Source organism: Phyllostomus hastatus, unplaced genomic scaffold, assembly GCF_019186645.2.
Source record: "Phyllostomus hastatus isolate PE091 unplaced genomic scaffold, TTU_PhHast_1.1 phas_contig_90, whole genome shotgun sequence".
NCBI classification, from domain to species: Eukaryota; Metazoa; Chordata; class Mammalia; order Chiroptera; family Phyllostomidae; genus Phyllostomus; species Phyllostomus hastatus.
This window is the reverse complement of record NW_025333984.1, coordinates 8,023,846-8,047,254: the sequence shown is the minus strand read 5'-3', so window position 1 is coordinate 8,047,254 and position 23,409 is coordinate 8,023,846.

Here is a 23,409-nt window from a genome sequence, read left to right as displayed (position 1 = left end):
TATTGTTATCACCTAGAATATTTGGGGGCACAGTTGTGAAATAAAAGGATTTTATTTTTGAAGACGGAAGAAATTATATCCGAATTAAACGTCTTCCATTATGAGAGCTATAAGTATATGGTTTTTATAATAGAAGGGGATTTTAGAGATTATTTAATTCAACATTGAGAGAATAGAAGCCCCCCAAAATAAAGTATCATGAAAGATCACATGTCCAGTTAGGAAGAAATCTGTTCAAACTTGAATCTTCTCACTCTGTGCCCTGGATACTTTACATCACATGCATTGCTCTTTTGTTTGAGTGTTTGCTTAAAAAAAAAGCCTACCAGAAATCTTATATAAAATGTTTTAAAATTTTTCATTTATTTATTTTTAGAGACAAAGGAAGGGAGGGAGAAAGAGAGGGAGAGAAACATCAATCAACTGCCTCTTGTATGCAACCCAACCAGCACTCAACCCACAACCCGGATATGTACCCTGACTGGGAACCAACTGGCAACCCTTTTCTTTGCAGGACAACACTCAACCAACTGATCTACACACATATATATATGTGTCTACACACACACACACACACACACACACAAACTCACACTCTTTGGAACTGTCTGTAGATTAATTTAGGAGTGACACAAGGAAATAAGTCTTGTTACTTTTAAGTCATGCTTAATACATTTAGATTGTTGGTAGAAAATATGTGTAAGGATAGATTTATATTAGTCAAATGCTCTCTCTCCTCCTGTCTCTGCAATCTTGGCACAAATGACAAACATCCACAGTGCATAGTAATTATGCATTCTCTAAGATTTTTTGCTTATTAAACTTAAAGGGTATGTAGGATGGTAATTGCCACTTAATCTACACTCTGTTTTGTAGGAAATAAATTAACATATATTTATTTTGCAAATGCAGCAGTGGGTAAAATTGCACTGATTTCACAACATGATATTTTTCCTTATTTTAATGCCAACAACTGTGACAAATTTTAATATAGCTAAAAATCTTCTATAGAGAATATATTGTACAGTGTGATATTCTACATTTTCCATCCTTTGTTTAAAGGAATATATTCCTAGCCCTATGACATGTTCAGCATCAGATAACAGTGTAAAACTTTAAAATTTCTAGGTTTTATTTTCAATGAAGACATATTGTCCTTTGTTTACAAATGAAATATAAAAGGCCAGTTGCATCTGGTGGAATAGTGTATGGTTTTATTGAACAAATTTTTATTTCATACCTATAAATATACATATAAAATTATAATAGTAAAGATAAAAATCACTGTCAGTGTGGAGTTTACATTTTACAAAAGGGGCAAAAATAATCAAAACACACAAAGTATACATGAGTTTAAATGGTAATAAGTGATGAGGGAAATACACAGAGGGGGGAGCATGATATGAAATATTGGTCTCCCTAAAATTATAGATGTTGGAGCTGGAGGAAGGTTAATAAAGACCTAAAGGAAGGAAGGGAGCTAGTCATGAGTATAGCTCTCTTTTCCAGAGAGAAAAATAACAAGTACAAAGATCTTAAGTCTAGGGTGTGCATAGCAGGTTTGAAGAATAGCAAGAATAAGTTTGAGAGGGTTGATAGCAGAGGTTAGGGAAGGGTAGAGGATGACAGTACTAAAAAATGGGATTAGAGTGGTAACAGAGGGCTAAATCATGTATGGATATGAAGACCATGGTGAGGAACATGTCTTGTTGTCTGTGTGAGATGGGAAGCCATTAAGAAGATTGTTAAGATGAGGAAAGAAACATTCAAGATACATTTTATGTTAGGAGATAAGTGCCATGCTAAAAATAGAACAGCATAAGGGAGAACAAGATTGTAAAGATCAAGGTAAAAAAATATATAAATTGAATGGTAAACTTTTTTTAAAGGCAACATTTAAACAAAGACTTTTCAGAACTTATAAAGTCAACCAAATAAATAACTATAAATGAATTCACTAAAGTTATAGGATAAGAAATTAATATTATTCAAAAATGTGTTTCATTTCTATACACTAATGACAAACTATCAGAAAGAGAAATTAAGAAAACAATCCCAATTTCAATTGAATCAAAAAGAATAAAATACCTAGGAATAAATTTAATCAATATGGTGAAAGACCTGTACTCTGAAAATTATAAGACACTGAAGAAAGATAAGAAAGCACAAATAAATGGAAAGATATATTATGCTCATAGATTGGAAAATAACATCATGAACATGTCCATACTTCCCTGGCTGGTGTGGCTCAGTTGATTGGAGTGTAATACATTATACCAAAAGGTTGGGGGTTTGTTTCCAAGTCAGGGCATATACCTAGGTTGCAGGTTCAATCCCTGGTTGAGGCAGGTACAGGAGGCAACAAATGGATATTTCTTTCTCATATTGATATCTCCCTCTTTCTCTCTCTCTCTTTCTCAAATCAACAAAAATATTTTTTCAATGTCCATACTACCCAAGGCAATCTACAGATTGGATGTAACCCCTATCAAAATACTAAGGGCAATTTTTACAGAACTAGAACAAATAATCCTAAAGTTCATATGGAACCACAAAAGACCCCGAATAACCAAAGCAATCTTGCAAAAGAATAAAAAAGTCAGGAGTACTTGCTGTCTGAGTTCAAACTATATCACAAAGCTATGGCAATCAAAACAGTATGGTACTGATGTAAAAATAGACACATAGACCAATAGAACAGAATAGAGAACCCAGAAGTAAAGCCATGCATATATGTTCAGATAATGTATGACAAAAGGGGCAAAAGTATACAGTGTGAAAAAAAAGTCCGCTCAATAAATGGTGTTAGGAAAACTGGATACATACATGAAAAAATAAAACTACTTTCTTATATGCAAAAATAAACTCTAGCCCTGGCTGGCGTAGCTCAGTGGATTGAGCACGGGCTGGGAACCAAAGTGTCCCAGGTTCGATTCCCAGCCAGGGTACATGCCTGGGTTGCAGGCCATAACCCCCAGCAACCGCACATTGATGTCTCTCTTCCTCTCTCTCTCTCTCTCTCTCTCCATCCCTTCCCTCTCTAAAAATAAATAAATAAAATCTTTAAAAATAAATAAATAAATAAATAAATAAACTCTAAATGGATCAAAGACTGTAATGTGAAATCTGATGCTATAAAACTCCTAGAAGAATAATATAGGCAGTAAATTCTTTGACTTTGACCTTAGCAGTGTTTTTTTCAATATGTCACCTCAGGCAAGGGCAACAAAATTAAAAATAAATGCGTGGGACTGCCTCAAACTAAAAAGCTTTTGCACAGTGAAAGGAACCAACAAAATGAGAAGATAGCTTACTAAGTGGGAGAAGATATTTATAAATGATATATCTCATAAGGGGTTAATATCTAACATATATAAAGAACTCAACATCAAAAAAACAACCAATCCAATTTAAAAATGTCCAGAAAACATGAATAGACATTTTTTCCAAAGAAGACATACAGATGGACAACAGACACATGAAATGATGCTAAACATTTCTAATCATCAGGGAACTGCACATTGAAACCACAATGGGATATAACTTTACAACTAACAGGATTGCTATGATTAAAAAAAAACAGTAAATTACAAGTATGGTCTACAATGTGTAGAAAAGGAAACACTTGTGTGCTGTTGGTGGGAATGTAAATTGGTTCTTCCATTATGAAAAACAATATGGAGTTTCCTCAGAAATAAAAATAAAATTGACACATGACCCAACAATTCCACTTCTGAGCATTTATCTCAGAAAAAAATAAAAAATACTAATTTGAAAATATATATCCACCCCTATATTTATTGTAGTAGTATTTACAATAACCAAGATATAGAAGCAACCTAGGTGTCTATTGACAGATGAATGGATAAATGAAATATGGAATGTAGTGTGTGTGTATATATATATATATATATATATATATATATATGAAATATTACTCAGCTATATAAAAGAATGAAATCCTGCATTTGCAACAACATACATGGACCTAGAGGATCCTATTGGTTCTGTTTTTGTAGTTGAATCCCCACTGATGAAATGTCAATGAAAGTATTAATCAGGAAAAAATGGGGTCATATAGTGTAAAACAAGAATATGCCATAGCCATGGAATGGAATCAGTGGTGTTATATTTAAATGGAGTCCTTTGTCCAGTATCTTGCAGATATGACTGTAAGATACATAATTAAGCCAGACTTCTTTAAAGTAATTAGCTTTGGGAATAGAAATGCAAGTAGAAACACAATTAATGAATATGCTAATTTTGCCCTGTAAAAGGTCACAGGATAGTTGATCTTTATCCATGGCTTAAAAATGCATACCAGATCAAATCAAAGAGTCCCATAAATATTTTCTTCATTTCTAAAGAACAAAACATAATAATGTTGTTTCAAGAATAAACTTAAAACAGGAGAAAAATTTTATCCTTGAGATTAATTAAATATAAATTATTAAAAAAAATTCCAGAAGGCTGTATTGATGTATAAAAGACTAAGTGGCTAATAATGATTCTTAATAATGGCCAGTGAGAATAGAATCCCACCACTCCCTATTAATGCACACTCTTCCTTCCTTTTTGCAAATAAGCTAGTATTACCATAACAAACATGTAAAACATCATAAATAACTAAGTGTGTAGGCAGGAATGAATTACTTCTGTTCTAAGAAACTAAGCATAGGGAACAAATATTCTTTTGTATTCAGGGCAAGCAAAGCACTATAGAAAAATAAAACATTAATTCCTTGGAAAGAATCTAAAATTTTCATTTGGAGTGATTTTCTTCAGAAGATTTTTGAGAGATTTGTTTGCTTGTTTGTTTGTTTTTAGAGAGAGCAGGAGGGAGGGAGAAAGAGAGGGAAAGAAATATTAATGGGTGAGAGAAACATCAATCAGGTGCCTCTTCTGTGCACCCCAGCTAGGGACCAGGCCAGCAACCCAGGCATGTGCCCTGATCAGGAATCGAACTGGCCACCCTTCTCCCTGTGGAATGACACCCAAGCAACTGAGCCACACCAGCCAAGGTGTTCAGAAGATTTTTTAAGCATGTGTTTATTTAAAGTTTAAACCTGGTTTTAAGTGAATTATTTAAAAAGAAATTAACCAGAAGTTATGTAAAACTTTATTTTAGAACTCAGTTAAAATTTTCCATAGTTGTTTAAATTGGTAGTTTTTGAAAATGTGTTAGTACTGTACCTTTGGTTCATATAAAATTATACTTTAGGCATATGTAAAAGGTATAATTTATTCATCTATCAAATATATAAATAACACATTAAAATAATATTTAACTATTAATTTTAGCATACATGTATGGGTTATGCATAGGCTTCAGGTTTTATTAAGCCTTATTGTTTGAACTAAAATTTCCTTTTGACCTTCAGGTGTTTTATACTAACCTCTACCTCACATAATGGACATTTACAGAAGTAAAACAGAGTCTCATAATATTTAAGTCTATGGACACTAATTTGACATACTAACAATTTTACAAAACCAAAAAAGTAAAACAGCCAAGGCAAAGTAGAAAAAAAAATTGACAATACCAAATGAGAGTGCATAGTTTGTTTTTCCCCCTTGGAGACAACTTTAATAGAACTTTAAGTATGAAAAGTTTGATGATTACTGTTATAGTTATTTGACTCATTCAGTAGGAGGCCATGTACTGTACAATATAAATTATCAAAAAAAAACATTTCAAGTGTGCTGCACAACCCTGTTTATAACAGCATGGAGTAAATGCCAGCTTCTATTTTACTGGGATGGGGTTTTCTTTAACAAGGCCCGGTGAGACAGAGCCGCCTTTGAAAATACAAATGCTATGGTACCTAGCTCAATTATTTAACTCCAGGTTTTAATATTTTTAATGTGCTTTAAAAGGAGACTTTCATGACAAAAGAGAATTTCAAATATCCTTTTCTTTTCTAAACTGGCCCTTGTAGTTATTTGACATTTGAGAAATATTCCATCTTAAATAATCAAGTGGATTCTTTCCTATGAGCATTTATCTTTAAGACTCATGTTCTTTTATTGATTTTAATAAAAGATCCATTCCTGATTTATTTTGTATATTTGATTTCATTATAGATTTTATTTGATGAATAATGCAAACAAAAGAATACAAAATAAAAATCAACATACAATATGCTGCCTCATTTATGCTCTTACATCATGCTCCTAATTAAGAGGGCCAACACTGTAGATTTTTAATAACACTTAGGAAATTGTGAGTATCTACAGAATATGAACTGATTCATCAGGAAAGTTGCATTGTTTAAATAAATACTGGCACTTTGAAAATGTAGGAAACTAAGAAGACCAAGGTTCTTATTTTCTATGTGTAAAGTGTGACATTTCTCTCTGGAAATTATGAAAGTCATCAATGTCTAAGAAACTCACCTATTTCTAATGTCTCATCTCTCCCACACTTATGTATGCCCACAAGTCCCCATTTCTTTTGTTAAGCTTTCTAATTAAATGAGTTGGAGTTAAAACACCTCTCTATCATCATTTTCTAAATCTCATAGATAAATCACATGAAAATAGCTAATGCAGCCAAAGTTTATGCATTTTTAATGCTCCATTATATACTATTGTAGCATAGCAGAAGTATGTTTTTTTCATGAACTAGAATAAACCTTTAGAACTATAGCTTACCAAGGTATAAGTTGGAGTTTGGTAACTTAAGATGCTTCTATGGCACAATATTGGCAACTTAGAGATGCCAGACTTCAGAAAAAAAATTAACATGAAGTATCTCTGTTTTTATTAGTTATAATGAAAAAGAGAAAATACATGTCAATTTTCTTTTGGCATTATAGAAAGAATAGAAAATGCAAAGGCCCAAAGAGAGGGAAACTTTTATTGAAGAACATCAAGGAAAAATGTGGTTAGAACAGATATAATAAGGTAAAAATAGCAGGAAATGAAGTCTGTGAAAACTAAGGGGAAAAGAATATTGTTTAGCATTCAGGTTATTATAAGTATATTTGTTTACAAAAGTGAGCTTGAGAATCATGGTGATGACGATATCTGACTTAGCTAAATGGATCTGTTTGTTGTGGTGTGAATACTAGACTGTGTATGTAGGCAGTGGTGGGGAGTGAGCAAGGGTGGGAGAAGACAGAGTAGTTAGTAGCCTTTAAGTCAATCAATAATGATGACTCCTTGAATCATGGTGATAGTAGACACTGTGAGGAACTGTTACATGGTTGGTATATACAGAAGATGGACCCCAAAATTTTGTTGATGGACACAATGTGGGAAGTAAGAAAGAGCTGCTGTAAACTGATAAGGGAAAAAACTGGACTCTTTTAGCAGGGAGAAAATAAGGAATTAGGTATTGGATATATCAAATTTGAGGAGCCTATTAGTAACTTACAACTACTGTGGAGAGACCACTTGAGAAGATATACAGCATCTACATTCTTCATGTTTTCTAATACTTTATTATTAATATGTCAGTCAAGATGTCATTGATAGTATTATAAATGTTGACAATCTTGGTATTCATGATATATTGCAGTATTATATATCTCTTTTATTGTGAAATAGAATCTTGGGTTTAAAAAAAAAGTGTCTCCTTGCTATCATGGCATTGACAAGAAGTGACAAATGTTTCCTCCAACTTAGAAGCTAGTTTAACAACCAGAAAGGGGTGGGGGGAAACACTTCTGTCACAGGCATGCATCTCATCTTTCAAGTGAAACTTAGAAAATCAAGTATAAAATTTTAAAATGAGAAAACTCATATGTCCATTTGTATTAAAGTACTGAAGGGAGAAAACTGTTTGTGATACCCTGTCATCTAGTCTTATCTCTAACTCCCCAAACTTACAAAAAGAATGTTAGGAGTTGCTAGTGAGTGACACTAAATCTCTGATACCGTGACAGGCACAATCCTTTGATACAATAGGCTTCTTTCTCTGTAATGTTATCATCTGTCAACTAAAGTGACATGAAGTCATATCAAGGACAGAGTGTAATATGATTTGGGTATGGATACACTAAGTTTGCTTTTGCATGAAATAATCTGATTTAGAGATATCTGACAAGTACTGTAATTATTTAAAGTACTTATGACAAAGTAGAATAATTTGTCAATATTGCAAACATAATTGCAATGTGAGTAGTCAAAATAATTGTGATTAAACCACTCTTTAGACACTGTTTAGAAGAGGATAAAATGAGAATGACAAGGAACAGTGGTTACTGACATTTAGAAATCAAGGAGAATTTTCAACCTATTTGTAGGGATTGTTTTCATGAAAATTTTTTTTCAGTTCTGATTTTGATGTTACAAACATGTATGATAGGCAGTGTGCATTTACATGGAATTGTCAAGTAAATCCTGCCTTTCATATGATGTGGCATACAGTTTATAATTACCATTCTGTGATGATGTATCACTCTAGGACTTTACCAATTGTCCTCTCAGAATCTCCTTTTATTTTGCTTTAAATAAACCTAGATTATGGGACAACTACATTCCCAAATATTTATGTTAATCTTCATCTGTGTCTACTTAAAAATTTATTTATTTTAATCATTTTGTTTATATAATTGAATACTTTGATTTGGAATGGCTGCCATATTTTTATTCCTTATTTCCCTTGTGTAATTCATCTACAACATTCTGTCAGCTATGCATCTGTATTTACTTTGATTGAGTTGGCTGTTGTAAAGATATACTTTTGTTTAACCCATAGCTTGGATTGTTCCTCCTTCTTGCCTTTAATTTTTAAGTTGTATCATAGTAGCATGCATTTCAAATTCATAAATACTGATTTATGTGACCATGACCAAATGAATACAAGGTCATTACATTCCAAAAGAAAACTATAAATAACTTTTTTGTCATCATAATGAGTTATTGGCCTAGCAGACTGAACAATACATAATCCATTAAAAAATCAGTTAAATACCTCTTCCTGCTAATACTGCAAGAAAGTTGAGCATAAGCATCATTGTATAACTATGGTTCTGAATATGAAATGTGATGAAAGATCAGATCTCGGACTGCACACTGTTGTCCATGCAATCTTCCTTTGAGTAAAATATGTATGTGTGTGAATATGTATGGGTACCCTAAAGATGGAACATACTTCACTGTTCCTTAAAGGGATGATCATTCATGCTTAGGCTATCATCATTAATCCAAAAATGATATTGAGGAGCTCTTCTTTTTCAGAATATTTGAATCTCTGAAGTCTGATATTTATTCTCCTGAATTTATTTTCTAGATCATTGATCTGATTCCTCTATACTTTACAACCCTTAGTGCTTTCAATTGGAATCATGAATTAAATTTAACTGGTGTTTCTATATTTTCAGCTTTTCTGGAGATAATATTATCATAAGGCTTAAATCATTGAATTCAATGTTTCAAAGAGCATGTAACAATTGGGTGATACCCTACAGGATATTTCAAAATATACTAAAGAGTTGATAATAATTTGACCAATTCCAAACCTGATCAGGTACAAGTTTAAAATCTGTGGAAATGCCATTTATGCCAAACGTGTAGTATTTCTATAGATAAGAAACAAAATTTTCAATTGAAGTATTCATCTATATTAACATTCATACAGAATTGCAGCTTTAAAACTTACGTGTGGCATACTTTTTCTTCTATTAGCAATAATACTAACAGGTATGATGATATTTTTCTGGCACCTTAGTAAACAACCTTGTAAAAGTTAATAGACTTCCACTATTTGAGAAACCTGTTTCACTTATACGCCAATGAGATCTAAGTCAATAAATAAAAATGAATTTATAATATATTTTACCATATTTTTGCAGGATTAGAGCCTGTCTTTATTTAAAATTTTGATATTTTATTCATCATGGACTTTTTGGAATCAACATTTTGTTGAATTTATTAGGGCAACATTGGTTAATAAAAGGATATAGGTTTCAGGTGTATAATTCTGTAACACATCACCTGCATATTGTAGTGTGTGTTCACCACCCCAAGTCAAGTCTCCTTCCATCAACAAATTTCCTCTATACCCTCTTCTACCTACCTCCAGGAGATTTTCCCTCTGGTAATTACCATATTGTCCATGTCTATGGATTATCATTTTTTTGCCTAATCCCTTCACCTTTTTCACCCAGCCCCACAATCCCTCCTCTTTTGACAGCCATCATCCTGTTCTCTCTATGAATCTATCTGTATTTTGCTTGTTAGTTCCCTTTGTTCATTATTTCCACATATCAATGAAACTATATGACATATGTCTTTATCTGACTGGCTTATTTCACTTGGCATAATGTTCTCCAGATCCATCCATACTGTTGCAAAGGGGAAGAGTTCCTTCTTTTTTATATCTGAGTAGTAGTCCATTGCATAAATGTACCACAGCTTTTTTATCCACTCATCCACTGATAGTTACTGGGCTTCTTCAAAATCTTGGCTATTGTCAGTAATGTTGCAATGACATAAAGGTGCATATATACTTTGAATTAGTGTTTTGAGTTTCTTGAATATATTCCCGGAAGTGGAATTGCTGGGTCAAAAGGTAGTTCTGCTTTTAATTTTTAGAAGAAACTCAATACTGTTTTCCACAGTGGCTGCACCAATCTGCATTCCTCACAGCAGTGTATGAGGGTTCTCTTTTTTCCACATTCTTGTCAATACTTGTTTGTTGATTTATTGATAAGGCCATTCTTTTCTTTTCTTTTGTTTTGTTTTCATTATTGTTCAATTACAGTTTCCCCCATTTCATTCCCATTAGTCTCACCATCCCTACCCACCCACATCTCCCACATTCCAACCTCCCCCACCCCCATTGTCTTTGTCCATGGGTCCTTTATACATCTTCATTGATGACCCTTCTTATTCTTTCCCCCGTTATTCACCTTTACCCCCCGGTTACTGTCAGTTTGTTCTTTATTTCCATGTCTCTGGTTATATTTTGCTCTCTCTTCTTTTTACTGATTAGTTTCCACTTACAGGTGAGATCATATGGTATTTGCTTTCACCGTCTGGTTTATTTCCCTTAGCATGATGCTCTCCAGTTCCATTCATGCTGTCACAAAAAGTAGGAGCCTTTGTTTCTGCTGCATAGTACTCCGTTGTGTAAATGTACCACAGTTTTTTGATCCAGTCATTTACTGATGGGGACTTAAGCTGTTTCCAGCACTTGGTTATTGTAAATTGTGCTGCTATGAACACTGGGGTACATAGGATTTTTTGAATTAGTGTTTCAGGATTCTTAGGATAGAGTCCCAGCAGTGAGATTGGTGGGTCAAAAGGCAGTTCCATTTTTAGTTTTCTGAGAAAATTCCATACTGTTTTCCACAGTGGCTGCACCAGTCTGCACTCCCACCAACAGTGCACTAGGGTTCCCTTTTCTTCACAACCTTGTCAGCACTTTTGTTTGTTGAATTGTTTATGATGGCCATTCTGACTGGTGTGAAGTGGTATCTCGTTGCAGTTTTAATGTGCATCTTCCTGATGGCTAGCGATGCTGAGCATATTGGACAAAGAGAGCAGGGGCATAAAATGGAGTAAAAATAGCCTCTTCATCAAGTGGTGTTGGGAGATATGGACACCTACATGTAAGAAAATGAAACTAGACAATCAAATTACACCATACACAAAAATTAACTCAAAATGGATAAAAGACTTAAATATAAGCCATGACACCATAAAAGTCCTGGAGGAGAACATAGGCAGGAAAATCTCAAATATTCCACACAGCAAATATTTTCACTGATATGTCCCCTAGAGCAAATGATATAAAGGAAATAATAAATAAATAAGACTATATCAAATTAAAAAAACTGTGTAACTAAAGAAAACATACGCAAAATGAAAAGGGAACCAAATGTATGGGAAGATATACTTGCAAATTATACCTTGTACAAGGGTTTGATCTCCAAAATATATAAAGAACACACAGGACTTCACTCCAGGAAGACAAATAATCTGATTAAAAATGGGCAAAAGATCTGAACAGATGCTTCTCCAAGGAGGACATACAGAAGGCCTAGAGAGAGATGACAGACATGAGGTGATATTTTGCAGTGGCTTTTTTTGTTGATTTGTCTCTAGTAATTTATTTGTTTATTATTGACACTATTATATATGTTCCCGGTTTCTTCCACTTTGTCCCCTTCCTGCAGCCCCTGCCCCCTAGCCTTCACCACATTGTTTTCTGTGTCCATGGATTAATGCTTATATGCATATGTGTTAATTAGCTAATCTCTTCCAGTCAGGCTCTCCCCTCTGACATCTGTCAGTCTATTATAGTATCCATGCCTCTGGATTTATTTTGTTCATCAGTTTATTTTGTTCATCAGATTTCACACAGGATTGAAATCATACAGTACTTGTCTTTCTCTGACTGGCTTATTTTACTTAGCATAATATTCTCCAGGTCTATCCATGCAGTTACAAAGAATAAGAGTTGCATTTCTCTAATGATTAGTGATGTTGAGCATCTTTTCATATGTCTATTGGCCATCTGTATGTCTACTTTGGAGAAGTATCTTTTTAGGTCCTTTGCCCATTTTTAGATTGTTTACATTTTTTTTGCTGGTTTATAAGTTCTTTATAAATTTTGGATATCAACCCCTTATCAGATGTATCATTGGCGAATATGTTCTCCCATTCATTGGGTTGTCTTTTTATCTTGCTGATGTTTTCTTTTGCTATGCAAAAACTTTTTAGTTTGATGTAGTTTCTCTTGCTTGAAGCAATATGTTAGAAAAAATATTGGTACTAGAAATGTCTGAGATTCTACTATGTTTCTTTTTTCTAGAATTTGTATGGTTTCAAGTCTAACATTTAAATCTTTAATCCACTTTGAGTTTATTATTTTCTACAGTGTAAGTAGATGGTCTATTTTCATTTTTTTTGCATGTATCTGTCCAATTTTCCCAATACTATTTATTGAATAGACTCTGTTTAGCCCATTGTATGTGCCTGCTTCCTCTGTTGAATATTAACTGACAATAAAGGCATTTGTTTATTTCTGGGCTCTCTAATCTGTTCCATTGATCTATGTGTCTGTTTTTATGCCAGTACCATCCTGTTTTGATTACTATGGACTTGTAGCATAGTTTGATATCCTATAGTGTGATTCCTTCAACTTTGTCCTTCTTTCTCAAGGATGCTCTGGATATTCAGGGTCTTTTCTGGTTCCATGTAAATTTTTAGAATATTTGTTCTAGTTCTATCAAGATACTAGATGGTACCATTGGTATCTTGATAGAAATTGTACTAAATCTATAGATTGCTTTGGGTTATATGACATTTTAATGATGTTAATTCTTCCTATCCATGAACATGATATGTGCTTCACCTTTTTTGTATTTTCTTCAGTTTCTTTCTTTATTGTCTTATAATTTTCTGAGTACAGGTCTTTTATCTCCTTGGTTATATTTAGTTCTAAATATTTTATTACTTTTGAAGCAATTGTGAATGGAATTGTTTCCCTCACCATATTTCTTCTATTTGACTTTACTACTCTTCATGGCAAATGAAGAAATTTTATTTGAAAAATGAGAAGAGAGAATTCTCAGATAACTTTTCTTTAATAATGAGTCTTTTACTTGTTTATTTTGATTGCTTATTTATTATTAGGGTTACACTGATTTAAAACTATCTTATTAGTTTTAGGTGTACAACATTATAATTTGACTTTTGTATACACAACTGTGTGCTCACCACAAAATATCTAGTTTTCATCTCACCATACAGTTGACTCCTTTTACCCATTTGCCTTCTTCCCCAATCCCTTGCCCCCTGGTAAACACCAATATGCTTTCTGTATCTGAAACTTTGTTTTGTTTGTTTTTATTCTATATGAGTCAAATCACATGGTATCTGTTTCTTTGTAACATATTTCACTTAGCATAGTATCATCAAGAGCCACCCATGTTGCCAAAATGGCAAGATTTTGTATATTTTTTATTGCTGAGTAGTACTTCATTATATTTATATCTATGTATATACACATATACATACACACATTAATCACATATATGTGATTATATGACATGTATGTTGTATATATATAACATCTTCTTTATCCATTTATCAGATGCCTTTTTGGGGAACTTTATTCTTAAGTTAACAAAAACAAATTGTTGGAAAACACTCTTTAAAGTTATGCTTTGTATCATTGAATGCACTTGGTGTCTTATTTTTCTGATATTATTTCCATAAAATGATAAGAAACAGAATTTGGTAAGCTAAATAGCTTCACCAAGTTGATTTGATCATTTGTATTTCAAAGGCTTTCTGTTATGTTATTGCCAAAGTCCAGGCTATCCTTGGAACTTCACCAACATTAGATCCAGGACTTAAATGCAGTCTACTTGCTCATTCAATTGTGGTTGTCATTATGTCCTGGATTTGAGGACTAAATAACTTTTTGTGAGGGACTGAAATTTACAACTGGAGAGTAGAAAGAACTTGCTGTATATACTATTCAAATACAGACTTGTCCATTGTTTAGAAGAAAGTCGTATAACACCACATTACCTGTATCTCAAGGTAGTACTCACAGTGAAATAAGATATTATGTTTGACAGAGAAGCTGACCTCTAAACACACATTCTAACATCTAACATCTAAATAAACATGGAAGCAGCATTCTCAGACTACTTGAATTGAGCTGATTCAGATTTAATATGTTTCCCAGAATGGTTTTGGTAGAAATGTAGCCCCATCATATAGCAATTTTAGGTCATTACATTCAGTCCTTTGGAGAGAGCCTTTATATTTTCATTTGAATTTGCTGACAAGTTTGTATAGTCATTTATAACTGTTATATGGTAACTACATTGGTAATAATAATCAGCATATAATTTCCCAAATTCACTATATCAAATGGTACTTTGGATAGTTAGATGCATAATTTTTAGTATGTTTGCTAAAAATGTGTCATTATTCCAGTTACACCTCAAGCTTGAGCAGTCAGTCTCAAAGTATTCTTCCTAAAAAAGAACAAAGAAATTTCCTCCATTCCTGATTTATAGAAATAGTGTGATCATTTTTATTTATTTCATTAGTAGACATGTCTATTATGCCAACCTTTGTTTGATGTACAAACCAAGCCAACTAGAAACATTTGCAAGGTAGAGAAAACTAGTAGAAGTGATGTATTTGTATCCTAATGATTACAGCTCAATTAAAGTAATAAGCTTAGTACATAATTTTAGATAATAGGCACATAAACCTTTATAAACTACATGTCACCCTAAAACATGTTGAAACTTTACAAGAGAGATCCATTCTTCAATAATGCATAATTTTCCTTATAATTTTAAAAATATCTTGTACTCTACAGTTATATATAACTATAATTTTAACACACTAATCTATACCACTTTAGAACAGAGTAGTTCTATTTGACAAAAATCCTAAAAGAACCTTAATAATAATTGTTATAATGACTATTGTAATCTGTTTGGCATGAGCCAGCCTAGTATTGGTAGAACCCACTTTATTTGCAAATTACTTCCCCCCTAAATAGTTTAATTTTATATTCCACTACTGCTGTATTACATTTCTTTCAACAGACAAGACTAGAAAAATAATATTCAGCAGTAATCTCAGGCAGGAAGTCAGAGGTTTTAGAGACATTGGAAAAAGGATACATACTGTGTGCTATGTATTTTAAAAATATATGTTTATAGAGTGTTGACATGGAGTTAGTAATGCAGTTCATATCAGAGGACAAGGTGCATGTTTTGGAAGATGCATATGGAGCCTGTGACATTCATATTGAAAAGTTGGCCTCACTCTTACTAAAAATGAGTCTTGCCCTACATAGATCATTGAATTAAAATAAAAACCATGTTTTACAAATTAGAAACCCTCAGAGAATAAATGCTAGGTTACACTTTGAGTTTTTAGGTATTTAAATTCAGGAAAAGGAAAATTGCACTTGTGTACAAAGAAATTTGAAGAATAGGTTATTTGAATAAACCAGTCACTATAAGACAAAAGCATATCCTTTGGACTCAGAAAATCTGATTTGAATTTGAGCTCTACAAGTAACTCCCTGTGAAGTCTGGGCAAGTTACTTAATTTCTCTGTTTTGGGTTTCTAATCTGTAAGTAGGCATAAGGAAATTTACCTCCCAGTATTATGCTGAGTATTAAGTGAGATAATGAATATAGAATGATGTTAACTATGCATATTTATTGTAATATGTAGTACCTTATTAATGTGTATTGCTAACTAATTTTATTAACTTATTGTAATGAGACTAGATTTCTGACAAAGCCTTAGCATGTCTAAAATTTTTGGTCTTGCCCTTTTTCCCCCTGCCCTTGCCAGATTTCATTTTGGTTGCCTAATTTAGCATTTACAGCATCTCTCTCTCTCTTTCTCTCTCTCTACACACACACACACACACACACACACACACACACACACACACATATAAATTTATAGATTTTTTAAATTTAAGAAATATAGAAAAACACAATATATATGAGCATTATGTATATCTATATATGTTATATATAGAGAGATATATTATATTGTGTTTATAAAAACACATTATTTTTTTTAAATTTATAGTTGTTTATTTACAGATGTCCCACCTTTTCCCCCATTGTTCTCCCCTGGTCCATCCCTCCCCAACTCCCAATATCTTCCCCTGCATTTTCCATGACTATAATTCCTCTGTTCATCTTCCTTGGCTACATTGTGATTTTAGCTTACAAAAACTTATTTCAGAATTGAGTGTTCCTCCTAGAATGTCCAGGCAGGTCCATGGATGTAAATTATTTTGTTTATTCTACACAAGATGTGACAGTAATTTAAGCTATATATACTTTAGGGAATTCAAAATATATACATTTATCCACATGTGGTCAGCTAGAATATGGACCTTCAAGCACTAAACAATGAACAAAAAATCAGAAAGAACCTCTATCTTTTAATAAAATGCTTGGATTTTTAGAGTAATAGATATAGGGCTGTTGACATCAGGACTAGCTGGCCTAACATGATTTTTAAAAGCTAAAAGCTCCAGTTAAACATGCTGAGATGAAGCAGAAGTTTGATGAGTTTGGTTGGGAAGAAACAATAAAAGAAATATTTTGTACATCAAAAAGTGGAAAATCATGGATAGTAATGGAAAAATCTATAAAGCAGCATTATGGGTGAGAACAGAAGGACTGACCCAGCAGTGAGCTCTTCAGTATCTGGAAGAAGTCCACAGTGTTCTTTGATCCATCACTCAGTCAGAACAGCCATCACATACAAATGAACAAACAGTAAGTGCTGTCGAAGTTGTGGAGAAAAGGGAACACTAGTACATTGTGAGTGGGAATGTAGACTGGTACAACCACTGTGGAAAACAGTATGGAATTTCCTCAGAAAACTAAAAATAGAACTGCTTTTTGACCCCACAATTCCACTTCTGGTATTATATCCTAAGAATCCTGAAACACCAATCCAAAAGAACCCTTGTATACCAGTGTTCATAGCACCACAATTTGCAATAGCCAAGTGCTGGAAGCAACCTAAGTGCCCATCAGTAAATGAGTGGATCAAAAAAACTGTGGTACATTTACACAATGGAATACTATGCATAGAAGAAAGAAGGAGATTCTACCCTTTGCAGCAGCATGGATAGATCTGGAGAGCATTATGCTAAGTGAAATAAGCCAGGTGGTGAAAGACAAATACCATATGATCTCACCTATAAGTGGAACCTAATCAACAAAACAAGCAAGCAAGCAAGCAAGCAATATATAACTAGAGACATTGAAATTAAGAACAAACTGACCATAACCAGCATGGACTGGGGAAGGGGATAATGGGGGAAAGAAAGAAAAGAGTCATCAAAGAACATGTATGAAGTACCCATTGACAGAGCCAAAGGTGGGGAAGGATTGAGGGTGGGAGGTGGGGATGGGTGGGGCAGGGGAAAGCGGTGGCAGGAAAATCGAGAGAACTGTATTTGAACAATAATAAAAAATGAAGAAAAAATATGAAGCTCCTGATATATTTTCAAACTATAGTTGCTTAGACCATTATTCTTTAAGACTTTTGTACAATCTATTTCCATGATTTTGAGATAAAGGATTATTTGTTCATTTTTATTCAGAGTGACTCAGTTTTCTCTTAGTATCAGTACTTTCAAATTAAAGATATGCACTCTATAAAATAACATCAGAAATCCATAAAGCTCACTAAATACTGCATGTACGTGTATTCAATTTCATTTAAATGTTCCCTCTCCTCCATTTTCTGCTCTACATGGAGACTTGGCACTTTTTCAATGAGCTAGGATGACTTAATTTGGAATTGTACGTGGAAGTCAATGCTGTCAGCAAATGTTTCAGTTTGCCTCTTGTTAGTGGCCAAAACGCAGGGTTAAATTTTCTGCACAGCACCCTTGTAGCTGCTTGGGGCCATAACTAGTTCCAGCCTGCACTGTGAGCTATTTACTTGCTAATGTAAAGAATTTAATTTGAGATGAAGAACTTTTGGACTTCCGGCAAGATGGAGGCATAGGTGGATGCACCATACCTCCATGCACAACCAAGATTAGAACAACAACAATTTAGAGGCAGAATAACACCCAGAACTGATAGAGAATTTATCTGAATGGAAGTCGGACAGCCAAGAAGTTGAAATAGACCCATTCATCCGGACCAGTAGGAGGGGCAGAGAAGAGCAGCGGGAACAGGGAGAACTGGGTGCATAAGGCAATCGGGAGCGCATAAGGCATCCAGGGCGCACAAGATCATAGCGGGTGGACCCTGAGTATGCAAGCAGACCCAATGAGGCGGCAATTGTGGACCAGGGCAGAGCTCGCAACTCAGAATCCCAGAGAAGGGACTGAGGTCCCAGGAGAACAGAGCTACCACCATTGTTCCCTCCTGCCCCTGCCCCCGCCCCCACATACAATGTCACAATCTAGTGACTGGGGAGCCCAGCCCCAGTGAACACCTAAGGCTCCACCCCTCACCATAACAGGAGTGACCAGACCAAAAAAAAAAGAGAGAGAGAGAGAGAGACATGTCTCAAACATAAGAACAGATCAATGCCCCAGGTCTCATCCTTTTGAGCGACCAAGAGATAGCCAATCTATCAGATGCACAGTTCAAAACACCGATGATCAGGAAGGTCACAGAATTGGTTGATTTTGGGCGCAAATTAGATGAAAAAAATGCAGGTCACCATAAAAGAGATGAAGGAAGATGCATAGAGAAACAATAGTGATGGGAAGGAAAATGGGACTCAAAACAATAGAGTGGACCAGAAGGAAGAAAAAAAACAACCAAACAGGAAAGAATGGAGAAATAAGAATTCAAAAAAAATGAGGAGAAGCTTAGGAATCTCGAGGACATCTTTAAATGTTCCAACATCCGAATTATAAGGGTACCTGAAGGGGAAGAGGTAGAGCAACAGATTGAGCACATATTTGAACAAATAATAAAGGGGAACTTCCCCATTCTGGCAAAGGAAATAGACTTCCAGGAAATCCAGAAAGCTCAGAGAGCCCCAAAGAAGTTGGACCCAAGAAGAAACACACCAAGGCACATCATAATTACATTAGCCAAGGTAAAAATGAAGGAGAGAATCCTAGAAGCAGCACGAGATAAGGGGACAGTCACCTACTAAGGAGTTCCCATCAGAATGTCAGCTGATTTCGCAAAAGAGACCTTACAGGCAAGAAGGGCCTGGAAAGAAGTATTCCAAGTCATGAAAGACAAGGACCTATATCCCAGATTACTCTATCCAGCAAAGCTTTTATTTAGAGTGGAAGGGCAGATAAAGTGCTTCTCAGATAAGGTCAAGTTAAAGGAGTTCATCATCACCAAGCCCTTATTTTATGAAATGCTAAAGGGACTTATCTAAGAAAAGAAGATACAGAAAAAACATGTATAGTAGAAGGACAGCAAATTCACAATTATTAACAACCACACCTAAAGCAAAACCAAAAGAAACTAAGCAAACAACTAGAACAGGAACAGAACCACAGAAATGGAGATCACATGGAGGGTTAGCAACAGGGGAGTGGGAGGAGGAGAGGGGGGAAAAGGTACAGAGAATAAGCAGCATAGATTGTAGGTTGAAAATAGATAGGGGGGAGGGTAAGAATAGTATGGGAAATGTAGAAGCTAAAGAACTTATAAGTATGACACATGGACATGACTAAAGGGAGGATATGGGTGGGAGAAGGTGTACAGGGTGGAGGGGAGTGAAGGGGGGAAAATGGGACAACTGTAATAGTATAATCAATAAAATATATTTTAAAAAGGAACTTTCCAGAATTTTGTTTTCCTAATATTATTCAAGCTGGTGGTAGTTCTATCTTCCTAAGGTCCAGAATTAGGTGACACTGACCAGAGCCCCTCGACAACCAATAATAGGTGTTATATGTGAGAATATTATTCTGTTTTTCTAAGCCACTGACATTTTGGAGCATAAGTTTTCATGATGAAATTATGAGATTATTCTGAGTATCATGACTAAACATCAGAGGTATGCATTCATACTTATTTCAGAAAAAATACCCTGTCACTCACTGGTAAAATGCTTTTCATTTTTTTCCTACATGATGCTCTTTCAGACCAGGGGAGGGCCCCATGTGTAGGAATGTTTTAGTTAAGCCAGATTTTTTAGTGCTTAACATTTTATCAGTGAAATGCTAGAATTTATCAAGAGAATACAGTCTGGAGATACACTTAAGGCCTGACACTGTGTGTATTTCTTTGGCTGCCCCAAAATCATATATTCCAAATGACTGCCTTTATTTTCTTTTAGATTACCCAAGAACCCCAAAAGTCCACAAAAACAGAAAGGATCTCCTGATATAAAAGGTAGCTAATGGTTCTTAAAAGTATGTGTTCTCTCCCTTGGTAGTCAGGAGGGAGCTGCTCAATGCCTATCAAACAGCTGCTATATGAGACATCAGATCGTTACACAGAATAACACAGTCTCTAGAGAGCTAGGAAAAGTGACATTAATTGCTACTGCTTCTTGTTTTCCTTCCTTTCTATTTTCTTCCCTTTTCTCTGCATTTATACATGCCCTTTACTTGACACTCCTTCCTTGCTATGGTTCTCTCAGTTTATACACATTTTCATAATATGTTGTAAATAGAAAATATTTTGAGAATTTCTGAATTCTCAAAATAGAAAGTAACACAGAAAAGTAATACTAAGTTATTTGGGCTTCTATGGGTTTTATATTCCTGGCTTAAGAGATCTGTGAAAAGAATTAACTCAGACATTGTTTATCATGATCTGTATGGCTAGAGTTGACATGCTCCTTATACGGGATGATTTTAAATACTCATCAGTAGCTTTCCTCAGTGCCTGCTTGATATTTTCTCAAATGAGAGTTAACACATAAATTGGTAATAATCTCTAGAATAAGCATCATTTTTTCAGAAGTCTGTAAAAGACTGAATAGGTGCACTGTAAATTGCCTAAACTTCCCATTACATTCACAAACAAGGAGATGATTAGAATAGGGCATTGTTTTTTTAAGTATATTTTATTGATTATGCTATTACAGTTGTCCCATTTTTTCTCCCTTTATTCCCCTCTGCCCTGCACCACCCCCCACATGCATCCCCCCATTAGTTCATGTCCATGGGTCATACATATAAGTTCTTCGGCTTCTCCATTTCCTATGCTATTCTTAACCTCCCCCTGTCTATTTTGTACCTGCCATTTATGCTACTTACTCCCTGTACTTTTCCCCCTAACCCCCTTCCCACTGATAACCTTCCATGTGATCTTCATTTCTGTGATTCTGTCCCTGTTCTAGTTGTTTGCTTAGTTTTTGTTTTTGTTTGCTTTTAGGTTCAGTTGTTGATAGTTGTCAGTTTGTTATCAGTTTAGTGTTCATATTTTTGATCATCTTCTATTTCTTAGATAAGTTCCTTTGACATTTCATATAATAAGGGCTTGGTGATAATGAACTCCTTTAATTTTACCTTATCTGGGAAGCATTTTATCTGCCCTTCCATTCTAAATGAAAGCTTTGCTGGATAGAGTAATCTTGGATGTAGGTCTTTGCCTTTCATGACTTGGAATACTTCTTTCCAGGCCCTTCTTGCCTGTAAGGTTTCTTTTGAAAAATCAGCTCATAGCCTAGAGTAGGTCGCTGTTGAGAAGACAGACCTTCTTAAAAGGGGTCTGGCTTAGTGAGTTGAAAAGAACAGTGAGAATATACACAGAAATAGTCCAGAATATGTTTTAGTAGTTGGGTTTATTTCTTATAAAACCATCACTTAATCTGTGAAAAACAGTAGAACAATCCTAATGTTTTACTTTTTTTAACTAAGAAAATATTTTTAAGTTCGATTACTAAAAATATTATATTATTTCAAAACATAAATAGCATTGAAAACTACCCTTCTCAATTGTTTTTTCCCAAAAACCCTACCCATAAAACTTCAAAGCAAATCTTCATGTGAGGGGAAGGATTGTAACCACTATAAATTCACAGATGAAGAAAGTCTTCACTGCATTTAGGGAGAGCTTCAAAGAATTGGTGGCATTTGAACCATAAGATGTAGTAGCTTTTCTTGTGGTATGGAGATTTAAGGCAAAGGAAACAATGTAATCCAAGACACAGGCATTCCAAAGTATGATGTGTTTAAGAACATATGCTATGGGCAGAACATGTCATATTAGAGAAGAGTAATAGAAGACGAGGCTTGGAAGGAAAGCTGAACCAAGCTGGAAAGCACCTTGTGGATCACTGTTAGTCACAGTATAATGCAGAAAATACACCACTTTTGGTATTTTAAATTATTTTCCCAAGATCACATAACTACTCGTTAACAAAATTGAGACTTGAATGTAGGCACAATTGTCTCCAGAGTTAATATTCTTTTTTGTGTGTTTATTTTTATTTTTAACACTATTACAGATGCTCCCTTTCCTCCCCCACCTTTTCCCACCTCCACCCAGCTCTCACCCCCTCACCCCTTCCCTCTGGCTGTCACCACACTATTGTCTCTATCTATGGGTTATGCAAATATGTGTTTGGGCTAATCCCTTCACCTTCTTTCATTTGCACTCTTAACCTTAACCACTGTTGTAGATAAATATATGGGTAACAGCTTTTCCCCCCTTTTTAAAAAAATATTGAATTTATTGGGTGACATTAGTTAATGAAACTATATAGGTTTCAGGTGTACAATTCTATGATACATCATCTTTATATTGTATTGAGTGATCACCCCCAAAGTCTAAGAACACTTGCTGAATCCCTTCACTGTTGTCATATAATGTCACCTAATCACCAAAGTGACATACCACTATATTCAGGTCTGGCCACTCAATGGGAGAGGACTACATTATTGTAGAACCTATTTTACCAGTCTGTCTGCCTACCATATGTGGTCTCTTGGATGCCCCTTACCCCACACATGCCGTCCACTCCCACTAAAAACAAAAACAGACACAA